The sequence below is a fragment of the Bos indicus x Bos taurus genome, chromosome 1 (genome assembly GCF_003369695.1).
Source record: "Bos indicus x Bos taurus breed Angus x Brahman F1 hybrid chromosome 1, Bos_hybrid_MaternalHap_v2.0, whole genome shotgun sequence".
In the NCBI taxonomy this organism is placed as follows: Eukaryota; Metazoa; Chordata; class Mammalia; order Artiodactyla; family Bovidae; genus Bos; species Bos indicus x Bos taurus.
The window spans coordinates 65,961,581-65,979,938 of record NC_040076.1 but is presented as its reverse complement, the minus strand read 5'-3'; the positions used below and the strand labels follow the sequence as shown (position 1 = coordinate 65,979,938).

General features: G+C 39.1%; 1 protein-coding gene across 7 annotated transcripts in view; it reads left to right on the top strand.

Annotated features, from left to right (window-relative positions):
* Positions 1-11,288: 11,288 nt before the first annotated feature.
* Positions 11,289-18,358, top strand: part of GOLGB1 (golgin B1) — a 76,301-nt gene continuing 69,231 nt past the window's right edge. For 5 of the 7 annotated variants that reach the window (XM_027531995.1, XM_027531946.1, XM_027532147.1 and 2 more), the window contains exon 1: positions 11,290-11,411. The gene's annotated coding sequence lies outside the window, so the exon portion shown is untranslated. Of the gene's footprint in view, positions 11,412-11,845; positions 12,028-18,358 lie in introns of those variants that run through there. The other 2 variants (XM_027532056.1, XM_027531768.1) reach the window with 2 other exon arrangements.

Below are 18,358 nucleotides of genomic sequence, written 5' to 3'. Positions count from 1 at the left end.
AAGTTTAAAAATAGATTAGTAGAAATGCTAGGAAAAGTACAATATCAGAAGTTAAGTTCATTAGCAGTGCTTTGACAAGTTCATTAGCAGACTAGAATTGAATTAAAAAAATATATGAATTTGTCAACACATTAGTAGAAATGTTCCAAACAGAAACACCAAAAGAAAAAAAAAAAAGATGAGGGGTGGAGAAGTAGGGAGAATAGAGCCTCCAAGAGCTATGAAACATACTAGCAGTATAACATGCAAGTAACTGGAGTTCCAAAAGCAGAAGAAAGAGAAATGAGGTAGAAGAAGGTAAAGGAAAATGGCCAAGGACTTTTGAAGATTAATGAAATGTAGATCCAGTAATCCCAGAGAATCTCAGCAGTATAAATAACATTTATGTTAAAAATGTAAAAGCACACCTAAATACATGATAGTTACATTGTTTCAAATCAAATATAAACAGAAAATCATGAGAGCAGAGGAAAAAGAAAAATCATATACCAAGGAACAAATAGAGTTTTGCTAGATTTCTCATCAGAAACTATACAAGCCTGAAGACAATGGAAATGACATCTTTAGAATGCTAAACAAAAATTATCAACTCAGAATTCCATATACAGCAATAATATCTACCAGAAAATGAAAGTAAAGACTTTTCCAGAAAAACAAAGCTGATCATAAAGGAAAAACTTCAAAAAATGAAGATCGTGGCATCCAGTCCCATCACTTCATGATAAATAGATGGGGAAACAATAGAAATTGTGACAGACTTTATTTTCTTGGGCTCCAAAATCACTGTGGACGGTGATTGCAGTCATGAAATTAAAGATGCTTGCTCCTTAGAAGAAAGGTAATGACAAACCTAAAAGCAGAGACATTACTTTGCCAACAAAGGTCCATCTAGTCAAAGCTATATCCGTATGGTATACGGATGTGAGAGCTGGACAATAAAAAAGGCTGAGTGCCAAGGAATTGATGCCTTCAAACTGTGTTGCTGGAGAAGACTTGAGAGTCCCTTGGCAAGCAAGATCAAACCAGTCAATCTTAAAGGAAATCAACCCTAAATATTCATTGGAAGGACTGATACTGAAGTTGAAGCTCCAATACTTTCACCACCTGATGAGAAGAGCCGACCCATTGGAAAAGACCCTGATGCTGGGAAAGATTCAAGGCAGGAGGAGAAGGGGATGACAGAGGATGAGATGGTTGGATGGCATCACTGACTCAACGGACATGAGTTTGAGCAAACTCCAGGAGATGGTCAAGGACAGGGAAGCCTGACGTGCTGCTGTCCATGGTATCGCAAAGAGCTGGACACAACTGAGTGACTGAACAACAACAAAGATTTTTTTAGACAGAAGAAACAAGATAGAGATGAGATCTACACAAAGAAAAAAGTGAGGGAAATTGTAAAAATTAAATATAAAAGAATTTTTCTTATTTTTAATCAATTTAAAAGTTAATTTACTGTCAAAAGTAGAGAATCTTAAAAGCAGCAAAAGAGAAATGACTTTTCATGTACAAAAGATCCTCAAAAAAATATCAGCAGAATTTTCATCAGAAATTTTACAGGCCAAAAAGCAGTGGGCCAATATATTTAAAGTGCTAAAAGAAAATACCTGTCAATGGAGAATCCTTTATCTGACAAAACTGTAATTCAGGAGTGTGAGAGAAATTAAGACATTCACAGATAAACAAAGCTGAGGAAGTTGATTATCACTAGACCTGCCCTGCAAGAAATGTTTAAGAGAGTCCTGGAGGGTGAAATGAAAGGACATTAGATAGTCAAAGCTGGTATAAAGAAACAAATATCTCTATGAAGGAATCTGGGTGATGGCAGGCATCTGATTGAAGACAACAGCATCTAAGAAAATAGAAACCCTACCATTTGGATGATTCGGTGTACATACCATGGATTCATGGCTGTGGTTTTTCCATAGACTCTTAGTCATTTCCTATTTAGGACTGTTGCAAAATAATTCATATATGTAAGCAATATGTAAAGTCTCAAAGGATGCCAGAGAGGTTATACATTTAAAATATGATCTAGGGGAGAAAAAAGCATTTATAGGAATCACTCTCACGGGTCACATTTAATTTTAAAATAAAAGCAACGATGTGGAAACATTAGGCCTGTGCATGTGTGCTCACTTTGTTGTATCCGATTCTTTTGTGACCCCATGGACTGTAGGCCACCAGGCCCCTTTATCCATGGGATTTCCCAGGCATGAATATTGGACTGAGAGGCCATTTCCTCCTCCAGGGGATCTTCTCCATCCAGGGATCGAGCCCATGTTTGTTGCATCTCTTGCATCTGCTGCATTGGAAGGCAGATTCTTTACAACTGCACAACCTAGGAATCCCAATATTGGTCCAGTTTGTTTTAAAATTTGTTTTAAAATTTGTTTTAAAATTTAATATTTCTGACTTATAAATGTATTTTCTTGAGTTTGAAAATGTTTCAAATAAATGAGGGAAACATGATGTTCTCATAGACCTTATTTATTCTTTGCCAAAGTGTCAAGGGCATTCATGGCAGCATAGCTGTATTTCCATAGCTACTCACTCATATGAATTAAAGGGCTTAAAAATTATACTTCAAAACATTGTTTGCTATTTCTTAATAAAATTTTTAACATTCTACTTACTTCAATTTTTAAATGAGTTTTTTGAAGAGAGGTTCTATACTGACTGAAGAGTTGTGTTCTGTAGGCAAAAGTTAACTGACACATACCTAATGTCTGTAAGACTAAAAATTGTTTGGAGAGTTGTAAATCTGTATGAAGTAGTTGGATTAACGAGTTTCAAATTATATAACTCAGGCAACATAACTTTTCTTTAAAATTAACATCAATCTTTTCCCTTTGGGCTTCCCTGGTGGCTGAAGATGGTAAAGAATCTGCCTGCAGTGTAGGAGACCTCGGTTCAATACCTGGGTCGGGAAGATCCCCTGGAGACAGGAATGGCAACCCGCTCCAGTATTCTTGCCTGGAGAATCCCATGGACCGAGGAATCTGGCAGGCTACAGTCCATGGGTTGCAAAGAGTCAGACATGATTGGGCGAATAACACTTTTCCCTTTAGGAGTCTACAGTATAAAACAACAATTTTCAATGTGTTTGTTGCCCATGGACCCCTGTAAGAGGTGGTCCTGAGACCCCTTCAGTTACCAAAGGGTCAAAACTATTTTCATAATAATACTAAGATGTTATTTGCCTTTTATACTGTGTTGATATTTACACTGATAGTACAGAAGCAATGGTGGTGAGACTGCTGGCACAAATCAAGGCAGAGGAACCTGACTGCTGCAATAACCATTGCATTCTTCATAGCGATGCATTCATAGTATTGGAAACAAAATATGACCTTCACTTAAGAATGTTCTTAATAAAGGAGTAAAAATTAATTTTATTTAACTTCAACTTTAATATATTAATATGAATTCACATTTGAATACATATCAATGTTAATTAAAAATAAAATTACATAAACTGACAATTCAGTAAATCATATTTGAAAATATTATATCTATTGTATCTGTATGTAGGAAATACTATTTTTGTGTGTGCTTTTCATCATTTCTGCCCATTTGGTGATGATGTATTAGTAGATTGAACTCAGTCATGGTGGGTTTGCCTACACCACAGAAATCAGTAAATGGTACCCCTGAAGAAATATTTTCCCCAGATGTTAAACATTTACAAGCACATCACTGGATATAACTGACTCACTGGAAAAGACCCTGATGCTGGGAAAGATTGAAGGCAGGAGGAGAAGGGGATGACAGAGGATGAGATAGTTGGATGGCATCACCGACTCAATGGACATGAGTGTGAGCAAGCTCTGGGAGTTGGTGATGGACAGGGAAGCCTGGTGTGCTGCAGTCCATGAGGTCACAAAGAGTCATACAGGACTGAGCAACTGAACTAAACTGAACTGAAACAAAAGTTCAGTGGCATATGTGATTTTATGTGTCAACTTGATTGGGCTAAAGGATACCCAGACAGCTGGTAAAACAATATTTCTGGGTGTGTCTGTGAGAGCATTTCTGAAAGAGATTAGCATTTGAATCAATAGACTGAATAAAGAAAATCTGCCCTCACCAATGTGGGCATCTGCTGAGGGCCCAAACAGAAGAAAAAAGGTGAAAGAAGGGCAAATTCTTATTGTCTCTTTCTGAGCTAGGATGGCAGGCATAGTAGCTTCTGGGTCTCAGGCATTTCAGACTCTGGGACTTAATGCCAGCAGTCTCCAAGTTCTCAAGCCTTTGGCATCATATTGGGAGTTATACCATTGACTCCCATAGTATTCAGGCCTTTGGACTGGGACTAAATTGTACCTCTGACTTTCCTGGTTCTCTAGTTTGCAGAAGGCAGCTTGTGGGAATTCTCATCCTTTATAACCAATAATTGAGCCAATTTCTATACTCAGTCTCAGTTCAGTCACTCAGTCGTGTCTGACTCTTTGCGACCCCATGAACTGCAGCACACCAGGCCTCCCTGTCTATCACCATCTCCTGGAGTCCACCCAAACCCATGTCCATTGAGTTGGTGATGCCATCCAGCCATCTCATCCTCTGTCGTCCCCTTCTCCTCCTGCCCTCAATCTTTCCCAGCATGAGGGTCTTTTCCAATGAGTCAGCTCTTTGCACCAGGTGGCCAAAGTATTGGAGTTTCAGCTTCAACATCAGTCCTTCCAATGAATACCCAGGACTGATCTCCTTTAGGATGGACTGGTTGGATCTCCTTGCAGTCCAAGGGACTCTCAAAAGTCTTCTCCAACACCACAGTTCAAAAGCATCAATTCTTCGGTGCTCAGCTTTCTTTATAGTCCAATTCTCACATCCATACATGACCACTGCAGAAACCATAGCCTTAACTAGATGGACCTTTGTTGACAAAGTAATGTCTCTGCTTTTTAATAAGCTATCTAGGTTGGTCATAACTTTCCTTCCAAGGAGTAAGCATCTTTTAATTTCATGGCTGCAATAACCATCTGCAGTGACTTTGAAGCCCAGAAAAATAAAGTCAGCCACTGTTTTCACTGTTTCCCCATCTATTTGTCATGAAGTGATGGGACCAGATGCCATGATCTTAGTTTTCTGAATGTTGAGCTTTAAGCCAACTTTTTCACTCTCCTCTTTCACTTTCATCAAGAGTCTCTTTAGTTCTTCACTTTCTGCCATAAGGGTGGTGTCATCTGCATATCTGAGGTTATTGATATTTCTCCCTGCAATCTTGATTCCAGCCTGTGCTTCTTCCATCCCAGCGTTTCTTATGATGTACTCTGCATATAAGTTAAATAAGCAGGGTGACAATATACAGCCTTGACATACTCCTTTTCCTATTTGGAACCAGTCTGTTGTTCCATGTCCAGTTCTAACTGTTGCTTCCTGACCTGCATACAGATTTCACAACAGGCAGGTCTGTGGTCTGGTATTCCCATCTCTTTCAGAATTTTCCAGTTTATTGTGATCCACACAGTCAAAAGGCGTTGGCATAGTCAATAAAACAGAAATAGATGTTTTTCTGGAACTCTCTTGCTTTTTCGATGATCCAGCAGATGTTGGCAATTTGATCTCTGGTTCCTCTGCCTTTTCTAAAATCAGCTTGAACATCTGGAAGTTCACGGTTCACATATTGATGAAGCCTGGCTTGGAGAATTTTAAGCATCATTTTACTAGCATGTGAGATGAGTGCATATATAACTATTTATCTATTAGAAAAGACATAAGTTTCTCTTTTTCTGGAGAACCCTAATTCTGAGTCCTAACTAATATTTAAGTATATTAGGCAGTCCTGAAACCTAAAGGTTTTTTTTTTTTTTTTTAAACCTAAAGGTTTAAGAACTCTTGATCTAACATAATCATTGCAGCATTAGTCTTTAGCAGTTGGTCCCTTCCCTAGTCTATTTGAGAATGTAAGGATACGCTATTCATAGACCCGTCATCAAATCATCCTGCCTTGCCTCTTTTCAGGAACCCAGTTATACTACTACTGCTACTGCTAAATAGTAAACATTTATTGTGTGATATATGCCTGACTCTGGTAAGTATTTCATAATCATCTCATTTATTCCTTACAACAAGCCTACAAGATAGGAACATTTATAATTTTCATTTTATAGATGTGAAAACTGAAGCTGTGAGACATTGACTGATTTGCCCAAGTTTAAAGCCAGGTCTAAACAATTCTAAAATGAACCCCTTATTCATTTCAGTTAATCATTTCCTCACTCACTCACTTTTTGGTACTTGAGATTTTTGTAGATATTTAATTAGTTGTGTGAAAATGTCCCATTTGTTTTACAGAACACTTCTTAAGAGTTGGGATGGTGTGCTATAATTTTTTTAGTCCCTTCAGTGTTACTGCAATGTGCTTAGTTGCTTAGTAGTGTTTGACTCTTTGCAACCCCCTGGACTGCAGCCTACCAGGCTTCTCTGTCTGTGGGATTCTCCTGGCAGGAACACTGGATTGGGTAGCCGTTCCCTTCTCCAGGGGATCTTCCCGACCCAGTAATTCAACTGGGGTCTCCTGTATTGCAGGAGGATTCTTTACCAGCTGAGGTACCAAAGAAGCCCATTTTATATATATTATTGCAATACTTATGCACTTTGAGGTGTTCAGTTAATCATTAAAGACTGAGTTCTCAGTACTTGACAAAGTGTCTATTATATCAGAGATTTTAAACTAGCATACTATTCATTTAGTGAATACCTAATAAGCATTTATGATGTAAAAAATCCTGTGCTAGACGCAGAAGGCAGATACAGTTTCTGCTAATGGAGCTTATGTTCCAAAAGAAGAGATAAACATTTAACAAAGAAATTGTTTAATGTGTGATGACCATTATTTTGCAGGAAATAATGTGTACCTAAGAGTCACTTAATCTGGGAGATGGTGAGAAGAAGCCACTCAAAGAAGTGAAACAAAAAATGAACTGATCAGCTCAAGGAGTAAAAGAAGAGTGTTTCAAGGAGAGAGAATGAAAAAATACTATATTTATTCAACCAATGTATTATGAAGAAGGTACTTGGTAGTTATTTGTTGAGTGTGGATTTGGCTAGCACACATGAAAAAGTGGTCTTGCCCTTCATTAAGAGACCAAGCAATTTTAAGTGCTTTGACTTATCATGTAATACACTAAAAAAAAAAAAAAGCAGAATAGAAAGATTAAGTAAATCAAGTTAAAATAATAAATATGAAAGGAATAAACTGGCTTCATAGAATGCCCATATGACATGCAGAAGACAAGAGAGTGGAGGCGAGGTCCTAGATGGCTATCTCTAGAATATGCAACCCTCCACAATACACAAGTGTAAAGAAGTCACATAGCTTGATGAGAAAGAGTCTCCCAGGGAGAGGAGACTCAACACATGTCCCTTCAGGAGTCCTATAATGTGTCTTATTCCTGGATCTATAAATTATTCAGCCAAATCTTTCATTCATATTAACCAGTCTTTCCTATGTCTGTCAACTCAATTAAAATGTGTGTAAGGAAAGGAAATGAGCTTGGTTATCTTGAAGGCTGAGATGAATAAAGCAGGAGAGAAAGGCTAGGGCTGCACTTACTTCAGGAATCAGAAGACAGGTTGTTAACTGCTGGTTATATAAAACCTATTAATAACTTAGTTTTGACTCTTGGTTGAATATACTTTCCTAAACAGCATGCTTAGAACTCTAAAGTAGTAAACGCAGAAAATATCTTAATTGTTAAAAAAAGCTTCTAATAAAGATTAAGCAGAGTTCATTGAGCAGGACACACCTGGGACAATTTAAAGATGTATAGGAGGTCTATAGACTTTCTCACAATATCTTCTCTAAGTGCAAATTATCCAATTTATTATATCAGTGATGGTGAAGTGACTTTGTTCATCTTGGTGATGTTCTTAACTAGGAATATTGATGAGGGTAGGCTTTAGTGATACAGTCCTTGAAAGTACCTATGAAGCATATCAGAGATGTCTTTTTGATGTGTAACTTGAGTTCTAGTGGCCTCTTTGTGCCAGTATATTCTCATTAAATACAGTTGTCTCCTGAAGGACTTTTAGAGTACTCTCCAAAAGAGGGGCCTGCCACATTCCCTAAGATACATGATAAGAACATTCTTAAAATGAAGGGCTAGAAAAGTCTCCATCACAAAGCTTGCTTAAAGGCCTGAGATTTATTCTTAGATTCCAGGTGAAAAAATAAACCACATCAGTGCCTGACATATGGTTGGTGCTTAGTATTTGTTGAATCAGTGAAGAATGAGAGGAATTTTCTGAATGAATAGGAATTTTCTCTTTGATTTCAGATTCCTCATGCTTTTGGCTGTAAGTGCCTCAGGATAAGAAAGTCACCATTGCTCCTCATATGACTTCTTCATATATTGGAAATGCTCAGTAACAATTCATACAGAAACAGTAGCTGAGTTCCTATGGCATGAATGTTTTTTCTCCTCTACAAAATGCCACAGAGCAGCTCCTAGAAAGACCATGCCTAGGAGACAACTCTTGTCACCTCCCAGGCAAGGAAGCCTGGCCTCTTCAGCTCTCCTCTTCTCCCATGTGCTAGGGCTACTGCTTGGCCCTGCCCCTCTTTGGGCAAAATTACTGCTTGAGGATGCTCAGAAAGAACTGAAAACTAGTATCAAGACAGGAGCATAAGTTGGCAAGTATCTGTATCCCTCAGGCATCTCTGATGCCTCTGAGAAGCCTGTACCAGAACATCCACTCTGCACTTAAAACCCTCTCAAGAAACAATCTGCCATCCTTGTTCCCCATCCCAAATTTCATCCAGCAGGAGGTAAGGAGACACCTGCAGCTTCACAGATAGAAGAGGCCTTCAGATCCCAACCTCTTCCATCCTCAAAGATAGAACTATCCATAGGGACCCAGGGAGAGCAAAAACTGGAGCTGAGTTGGGAAATATACATCAAGTGCTGCTGTACCTCCCAAGTTTCAAGGAGACAAGAAGCTGAAACAAAAGTCATCAGGCCTGGTCTCAGTTTTCCTAAAGTCAGATCGGTCTCTCCATGGGTCTAGTGCTAATCAGGAGTGCTAACATTCCCATGAGGAAAAGTTCAAGAAAGCTCAAAAAAAGACAAAAGTTCCAGTTCCTGTAGACAGCCTCCTCTGACATCAGATCTAGGAGTTAATTAACATGAAGGATGACTACTAATACCAACATGGAGACAAATGGCCTGAAATCTAGCTGATGTCATATTGGCTTCCTTGGGACACCAGAGCAAGGCCCAAGTAGTTCACAGAGCAGTGGTCCCTCTGGTTTCATCATAGGTGGGACACCAGTTCCCATCTGCTGTGGCTGCATTCTGCAGGCAGCCCCTAGTCAAGAGATGGGCACCAAAGTATGCAGAGGTATCTCTGCACTTCCAGAGGAACACCCCTGACTCATTATTTCTGAGAACCAGGGGTTTCAGAAGAAAAATATTTTCTTAGAGTATTGGATATTTGGTACATTCTGGATCCTTCTGGGATTTTTGCTGATGTAGAGGAATATAGCCGATAAAGACCCAGACCTCTGTAGGCAAGTATACAAAGATATTTTCATACAAAGTCCAGATCTCATAATTTAGGCTTCTTCATCCCCTCTGGAATCCTAATTCCTAAGGATTTTATTTGATGCCTGTATTTAAATATAACTCACAGAGACCAGATACTTGAGAGGCCTGCAAATTATCAGGGGGAAATTTCAGCTGTCGATACAGTCAGCTGGGTGCCTTAACCCTGAACAGCTGCAGTTGATAATCAGCAACATTCCCCTGTTCACTGACCTCAAATAAAATCTTTGGGAGAGCCTGCAGAATAAGCCCTGCAAGCCCTGGCTCACCTTGGCCCTGGAAGGGCTGCCCTCTATGTTCCAAGTTTCAAGAAGTACAAGAGAAACAAAAGCCAGCATGCCTTGTCTTGGTTTTTCTAAAGCTGCAATCCCTTGAACCCACTATACCCCTTCTCTGCTTATTTTTCCCTAGGCATTTTGCCATCTACCATATTAAGGTTGATCCTTGAACAGTGTGGGAATTATGGGGAGGGACCCTCTGCAATCCTAAACCCCAGAATAAATCACAGTTGGTTCTCCCTATACCTGTTTCTTCCTTATAGGTGGTTCTGTATTCACAGGTTGAACCAACCACAGGCCAAACAGTGTAATATTTATTATTTTTTAAAAAAAATTAGTGTACAAGTGTATATAGTGTATAAGTGCAACACACACCTGTGTTGTTGAAGGGCCAACTGTTTTTCTCTCTCTTTGCTTTGTTATTTTCAAAAGGTCAGTAACTTTTCTTTCTTGACTGCAGCTATATGTACAGGTCCAAGAAAAGTACACAGTAATTAAAGGCGATTACAATTCTAAATGGGTAGTGAACAGAGGCCTTACTGAACCTCAAAGGGTTATGTAAGGATTAGGGTGAGGATGCATATAGTGGGCTCAGTGCCTGGTGCACAGTAAGACTCAACAATTCAAATAATACTCATCGTCGAGACAGTGCCTGAAATCACAGGAACTGGCTACTTCCCCTCTTTCCTTGGCGGCTTAAGGAGAGAATGATGTTTCCTGGGCTGTTACCGGAGCGCGTCACTGACTCCTGTTCCAGGAACCGAACCCTCAGCCTCTGCCTAAGAGCCAATTTAAGCTCCACTTCTTAAAAGGAATTTCCTAGTATTCACGGTTCTCTCTCTCAGTCATGTCCTTAGAAACACCTCTGACATACAGACGCCAGGTTCTATCCCGAGTTTCATTAGTAAGTCACTGTCTTTGGGCGAGTCACTTTAACCTGATTCTCATTTTTCATCAGTAAAGGGAAAAGGTCATATTAGACAACCTACTTTCCGGCTGTAATATTTTATGACTCCACGAGCAAAACTCATATCCCCACTCCCTTCTTACGTCTCATTCAACAATCCTAATGGCAGCTGATTTCTGCTGTGCAGTGTCTCTGCAAAAACCCAAGCCGTAATCTAAATCAGGCACGGTCAACCTAGCGGAGGAATTAGAAGAAATCGCCCGACCCACCTCACTTTGGAAACACCTGACCCTAAACAGAACGCCCGCCCTCCCAGCATTTCCGGCTCTTCCACAGATTTTCTTCCGGAACACTTGCTCGGGTTTGACTCCGCCCTTGCCCCGCTTTTCAGAGTCCATTGGCTATTTCTTTGAGGAAGCGGAGCATTTGCTGACATCGATTGGTCTCTTGCATTGTTGATGGGTTAGTTACAAACAAGGCGTGCCTGGTCTCCCTGGTAACGTCCTGCCGACCGTCTTGATTGGTCCATATCCTAATCCTATCTTCCGTCCCAACTGCGAGTGGCTGAGTCCCTTGGCGGGGCGCGGCGGTGGTAGGTGTCGCGTACGGGATTCCTGAGCTGACGTGGCTTAAATTTGGGAGGGGGCAGCTGGAGCCTCCGGCGACAGCCTCTTCCAGGTGAGTGGGGGACATTCCCCAACTCTTCGCCTTTTTGAGTCTTGTAACGGTCACCCCCGCCACAGGGCCCGCGGGGCTGCCGAAGCAGCTACACTCAGTCCTCTCCCCGTCCCGCCTCTCCTGATTCAGCCCAGGATCTGGCCCTTCTATCCGCCTCCCTTCACCTACCAGGCCTAGTTGTAATCGTCCACACGCCTGCTGGCCCCGACGATGGCTTCGGGGTCGCCCTATGCGGCCTCTAGACACATATCCACTGTCTGTCCCCTTCCCAGGAAGTTTCTCCTCCGGGAGCGATGGAGAAAGGCGTTCCGGACAGTCCTCTCCTCACGGCCTTGTTCCCTGAGCGGCCTTCTCAGGCTGACCTGCGTACGCAGCAGCCGGCGTCGGAGAGATCCTGCCCCGGCCCTGCGCTTCGGCCCTAAACAAACTTAGTTTCGGGAAGGAGAGGCGGGACCCAAACAAATCGAAAGTCTTGACAGCAGAGATCGCAGAAACGTTGGGGATAATAATGCCAAAGAGGGCCTATAGAACGATCCCGCTAATGAGTTGCTGGAGAGATTCAGAGAAGGGGACTAATCGTGCGATCCCATCAACACTAAAATCCCAGGAATCAGAGGTGGGCAGGCTGTAAGAGGAAAGGGAATCCTGAAGAGAGTTGGGGGTGTGTGTGTCGGGGCGGGGTGGGGGGGGTGGGGGCTTGATCTGGATTTGCTGGTGTGGATTGTGTTTATTCTGCATAACAGGAGTGACGTATAGGAGTGTGAAAGGCAGGATGAGCCGATGGACAACTGAGGAATTTTTGTCTGACTTAAAGAGTCCAGTTGGTCTGTAGGGAGAAGACAATTTAAGAGGGCCAGAGATATTTAAAAATCACTGGATAAGTACTTTCACTTTTGGAAATAGTTGGAAGTTTTCTGAGCTTTTAAAGATCTCAATATATACACACTGCTATTTTTAAAATGGATACCCACCAAGGATCTACTGTATTATAGCACAGGGAACTCTGTTTAATGTTATGTTGCAGCCTGGATGGAAGGGGAGTTTGGGGGAGAATGGATACATGTATATGTATAGGTAAGTCCCTCTCCCTGCACTTGAAACGGTCACATTATTAATCAGGTATATTCCAATAGAAAATGAAGTTTTTAAAAAAAGAATCTCACAGTTCTGAACAAGCTGGCAGTGAAGAACTCCATACAGATAGTCTGGAGGCCTTTTCAAAAGAATGAAGGAATTAAATTGGGATGGTCAGAATGATTATGAATGGTCAGAATCAGGAAATGTTCCTTGGGGAAGTGGCAGGATATGGTCATGGATTGATACCGGAAAAAACTGAAGAGAATTCAAAAACTTCAGACGTTGTACACTGTTACACAGCTTTTAATTTTTATCCTTTGACCATGAAAGGATCATTTATGCTTTCCTCTTAACCATGTTAAATTTGTTGGACTATATCAGTAGTTTCCAAACATTTTTGACTGTTTGCTCTATTAGTAAAACATATTTGAGCAACCATCCTCTAAATACTGTATGCTGCTGCTGCTGCTGCTGCTGCTGCTAAGTCGCTTCAGTAGTGTCTGACTCTGTGTGACCCCATAGACGGCAGCCCACCAGGCTCCCCCGTCCCTGGGATTCTCCAGGCAAGAACACTGGAGTGGGTTGCCATTGCCCTCTCCAATGCAGGAAAGTGAAAAGTGAAAGTGAAGTCGCTGAGTCTTGTCCGACTCTTAGCGACCCCATGGACTGCGGCCCACCAGGCTCCTCCATCCACGGGATTTTCCAGGCAAGAGTACTGGAGTGGGGTGCCACTGCCTTCTCCAAATACTGTATACTTAATTATAAATAGTATATTAATAGCACTGTAAATATATTATTTATAAACTATACAAAAACATAATAAAAAGGAAGAAAAATTCCTTCTCATTTTCTGGGACACTCCCAACCCAATCTAGAGATTACATAAAGGTGTTTCCTTACTTTTTGCAAAGTGTTTGCATCCCTAAGGACTTCCAGATGGGGAGAATCCTTTTTTATTTTTTGAGGACCTCCATTCCTCTGAGATGCAGCCTTTCTTAAAATTAATCATCTTTAGGATGCAGTTCTTTTTTTTTTTTCTTCTGTTTGAATCTTAAAAGTGTCTTTCTTTCCTCTTTGTATTATTGGATTAAATAGAGATGCTGATTTTATTCTTGTTGATAAAAAATAAATAATTCATAAACTTCTCTAGCTTAACAACTATTAGAAATTAATTATTTGGGACACATCTCCCCACTGATCATTACATACCGGCCTATTGTTAGGAACCACTATTTGAAAAGATATTAGGATCTGTAATACTCCATTTTTAATTCAGCTAATAAAAAATCAGCAATACGTGCTTTTGGTAAAAGTAAATTCACTACAAAAGGATATCAAAACACACATCTCTTTCTGTGCTATATACTGATCCTTTTCCCCATTCTCTACTTCCCAGAAGTACGCACTGTAAATAATTTCTTTATTGTTAAGAAATTTTCTAATCATATTCAAGCACGTTTGTATTAAACATCTCTCTCCTTTTCTCTCTCACACAAGTTGAATAATAATGTAACTGTTACTTTCACTGTTACTGTTACTGTTACTCACTTTTTTTGTCTCTTTTAATATTAAAAGGTGGTTTTTCCTTATCCATAAGTATAAAAGTACTCTGTTTTCTTAAAAGGCTGTTCAGCTTTGCCTTGTAGAAATATCAAGATGTATTTAGCCTGTCCCCTACTGATGGACATGGAGACTTTTCAGTCATTAGCCATCCCAAATACCGCTGTAGTGAATAGCGTGTACATATATCCTTTGTGCCGTCGCATGAACCCATCTATGGTATAAGTAATAAGGAATTTTCTGGGGCCCTACCACTCTGAGTCATTTCACTTTACTACTGTTGGAAAAAAAAAAAAAAAGTGGTTATGTAACTATAAGTATATATAAGCATATGGGTGCCCTCATGCCTGCCGAGCCCTATTTTCAGCCCTAATAAAGAATGTTGGGTGATGAGTTTGCTTAGAAAATAGGTTATCATCTGTGTCTCTACCAGTCAAGAAGCTTTGTTGAGCTATGTGACTGGGAAAATAGCCTGCCTATGCCGTAGTTTATTCACATTAATACTGGGAATATCCAAAGAACCTCCTTGGAGTTTTAATAATAAAATAAGTAAAATGATGAGGATAAATAATTATAAGTAAAGTGATTGGAGTAATACTTAGTGTATAGTACTGTGTATATAGATTATATTACTACCATTTATTTCTAAATTTCTTGAATGAAAACAGTATTTTTTTCATATCATGAAAAATAGTTTTTCATTTTCTAATTCTAAAATTATATCATAATATTGCATATGATTTTCCCAGCTATATATCACCATTCCTATTAGTTTCTCAAACTGGTTGAGGATCACCTAGAATTAAGGAAAACAACTGAGGGGCAATTAAACATGCATTGAATAAGTTTGAGGAGTGACCTGAAACTATAACCATTTTCTGTGTTGTTGTTTCAGTGGGAAATGTGATTAAATTCCAGAGCAAATGGTGTGTATGCATGTAGTCACAGACATACACCCACTGTCTTCAGTTAGTTTATTTTCCCATGCATTTTGTACTGGATTCTCTCTGGTTAGGGACATGCCATATATTTCTTTTTATATTTTTGTGATTCGTAGCATAATACTCCACACAGAGTGGATATTTTAAAAATTATTATTAGCAGCGAAGACTGAAAAAAGAAGACTCATTGAATTCTAAATGCCATCTCAACACAAAAGTGTTGAGATCCTGTGGCAGAGTTTGTAGAAGGTGTGGCCAGCACTGACGTTGGCAGATTGTTTTATTTGCCTGAATGTTTTATTGAACTCCAGCCTTGGCATAAAGTTTTTTATTTTATTCTTTTCCCAGGTTGCTATTTGTGATTTTGGTGCTTTATATAATAACAGCAAGAGCGCTGATTGTCCCGTAGTCACAGATATTCCTTAAATGAATTTATTACTATATATTTCCCCCTTTACTAATTTTTATATGTGCATTTACCCATTTCTGTCCCACAGTGAGCCTATCAGAGGCAGAGATCCATCTTTCTTCATTTAACTTAAGCATGGCTACTTGAGGCTCTCTTGCCCTCATGGCCCCAGCCTCTGAGCTGCCTAAAGCACTTAACTGTAGGTGCCCAGGATGGCCTTCATTTTATACTGCTATGAATTCCTTTAATGTCACCAGCTATAGAAATCACTCTTGCGTCATGGAGTCATAATACTGGGCATTAGGATGCTCCTTGTTAATCTTATTCATTTTAAGATGTGGAAACTGGCAAGTGACTTACTAGTATAATACAACGTTATGCTGGAGGCAGGACTGAAAGCTCAGTGCCTGGCTCCCAGTTTTTTGCTCTTCCTACTGTGCCATCTACTCAGGACCTCTCAGGATTGTTGAATCAGTCTTTGAGAAATTCCTTTTACTTTGGCCTGAGGTAATTCTTCCCTGGTACTGATCTTTCCCTTCAAATATAAAAATTTTTAAACAGTTGTGAGAGAACACATTTTCCATTGAATGAGCATTTATCTTATTCAATAATGCTTATTTAGCTGAGGGATCTTAAAAAGTTTTAGTTTCTCTGAGTGTCAGCTTTTTCATCTATAAAAGATGAGGATGATGATAATACCTATTTTGCAGATTTAATGATTAGGAAAAAATTGTATATAGAGTGTTTGATACAGATGTTCAGTAATTGTTACCATTAATATTATCATTATCCTATGTTCATCTGGATGTGTTGTTCATGTGCGATAATTCATAGGATGCTGACCCTTCTAGACGTCAAAATCTCATGTGTTGTAATGGTGGATTGGGGGCAGTGTTCACTTTGAGAAATATTGAGGATTTTAATTTTATATTTGGAAAATGAAAAAAATTCATATTTTCACAGTAGAAATTACATGTCAATCACATTCTGCGTGGCTAATGATGATATGTAAAAAATTTGATCTAGGCATACCATCCTGGGTGTTTTTCAGTTTCTGTTGAAGAACCGAGGCCTTTTCCCCACAGTCTGGGAATTGCACTTTCATGGAGCAGTTCAGTGTATTCCTCTGTCCTCTGCATTTCCTGGAATGCAGATCCTGGCAGCTGGATCCAGAGACTTTACCAGACTGAGATTCAATCCCTTTGGGAAGTCTATAGGTGGGGGTGTGTTTCATCAAATGGCACATGATGTCTGGTTTTGCTCTTCTTTGAGGGTAGCAGCTCTTGATGTTCAATGTCTAGATCCATGAATTCATTAGAGTTGCAAAATATTAGACTAGATATTCCAGTTCTACCATTGTTTTCATTGTTACCTGGAATAACTTTATAAGTAGAGATGTATCCCTTCATCTACTATTTGCTTCCTTAAGTGGTAAAGTCCAAATAGAAAAGACAAGAGAATCCTTGTACTTAACCTAGTTTTCACAATTCTTAGTTCAGATGATGACCAGTTTATTATTATGAACTTGTGGATTTTAATATTTTGGTGGATTTAAGTATCTTATGCAGTTTAATTCATATTCTTATTAGAAACTCCGTTGTTCCTTTGTCCTGTGGGAACCTCTTCAGTTTGTTTCTTGGGCCCCTTTAACAGGACTCTACATTAGTCTTTGATAGTTTCCTTGCTGTTTTGTGTGATAAGATGTTTCAGGCTCATTTTGTGCCATTTCCTGCTTCAGAACTGAAATCAGTCATTTTCTCTATGAAGCCCTCCTATTTTATTTTTAAAGTTACTTCTGTCTTTCTATTTTTTTAAATGGGAAATAGTGTTTTAAGACTCCAGTCTAGGCACTAGAGATACTTATTGCTTTTCAGTTTGTCATTGTTTTTTCGATGGACAGAGCTAGGAAAATATATTTACTAAGGTAAAACACCCTGTAGGTTCATAGTAACACTTTTGCTTGAAATTCAAGATTAGTTTTTACTTGGGGGTTCTTAATTTCTTTTGTATTATATGTTTGTCTCCTTTTTCCCTAATGAGTATATAATAGAATTACTATGCCCATAATTACTTTAAGTCCACAGGAAGCATGTAATAGTCAAGAAATAATAATACTGATCACCACCAATTTTGATTTTTTTTAATTTTATTGTTTCTTTTACATATGCTATTCATATTTTCCCCAGTTTTTAAAATTGGAGGCCTATGTATTCTCAGAGCATAGAATCATTAAATACTATTCTCTCTCCATCCTGGCCTTAGTTCTATGAGTAACATATTTAGTGCTTATCACCAGTCCTTATGATGATGTTTCTTTAGTCATTTTGGTTTCTCAAGCTCTCTTTCTTAACAGATGCCTTAGGAAAGGCTCCTGGGAAAATTTATCATCAATTTTCTTGCAAGTTCATAACATTCTATCTGTGCTTCTTACATATGCAGGTCATTTTTGCTAAAAATAAAATCTTTAACTCGCCTTTTCTTTCCTTAAATATCTCAAATCTGTAACTCCATTTTTTTTTTTTCTGGCAAAAATATTACTGTTGAAAAGTCTGAGAGTCTTTTTGTTGTTGCTGTTGTTGGCTTATAAGTCACATGATATTTCAGCCTAAATCTCAAAGGATTTTAAAAAATTTTTACTAGAATGTCTTGCCGGTCGTTTTAGGTTGATATTCTCAGGTACCTGATGGCTTCTTTCAATATGTTACTTCAAATCTTTAAAAAATTTTTAGATAAGTGCTCTTGGACTTTGTTTTTTTGTGTGTGTGTTCAGTACCTTTGCTTTGGTTTTCTTTTTCAGGGAATCCTACTATCCTCATTGCCTACCTTCAGTATTTATCACTTCTCTTGATTCCTTCTTTACTATTTATTTCTTTGAATTTTTTAAAGAAACAAATTATTAGGAATAATTTTAAATTTATCATAGAAAGTATACAAAGATAATTCAGAGTTTACTGTCCCCC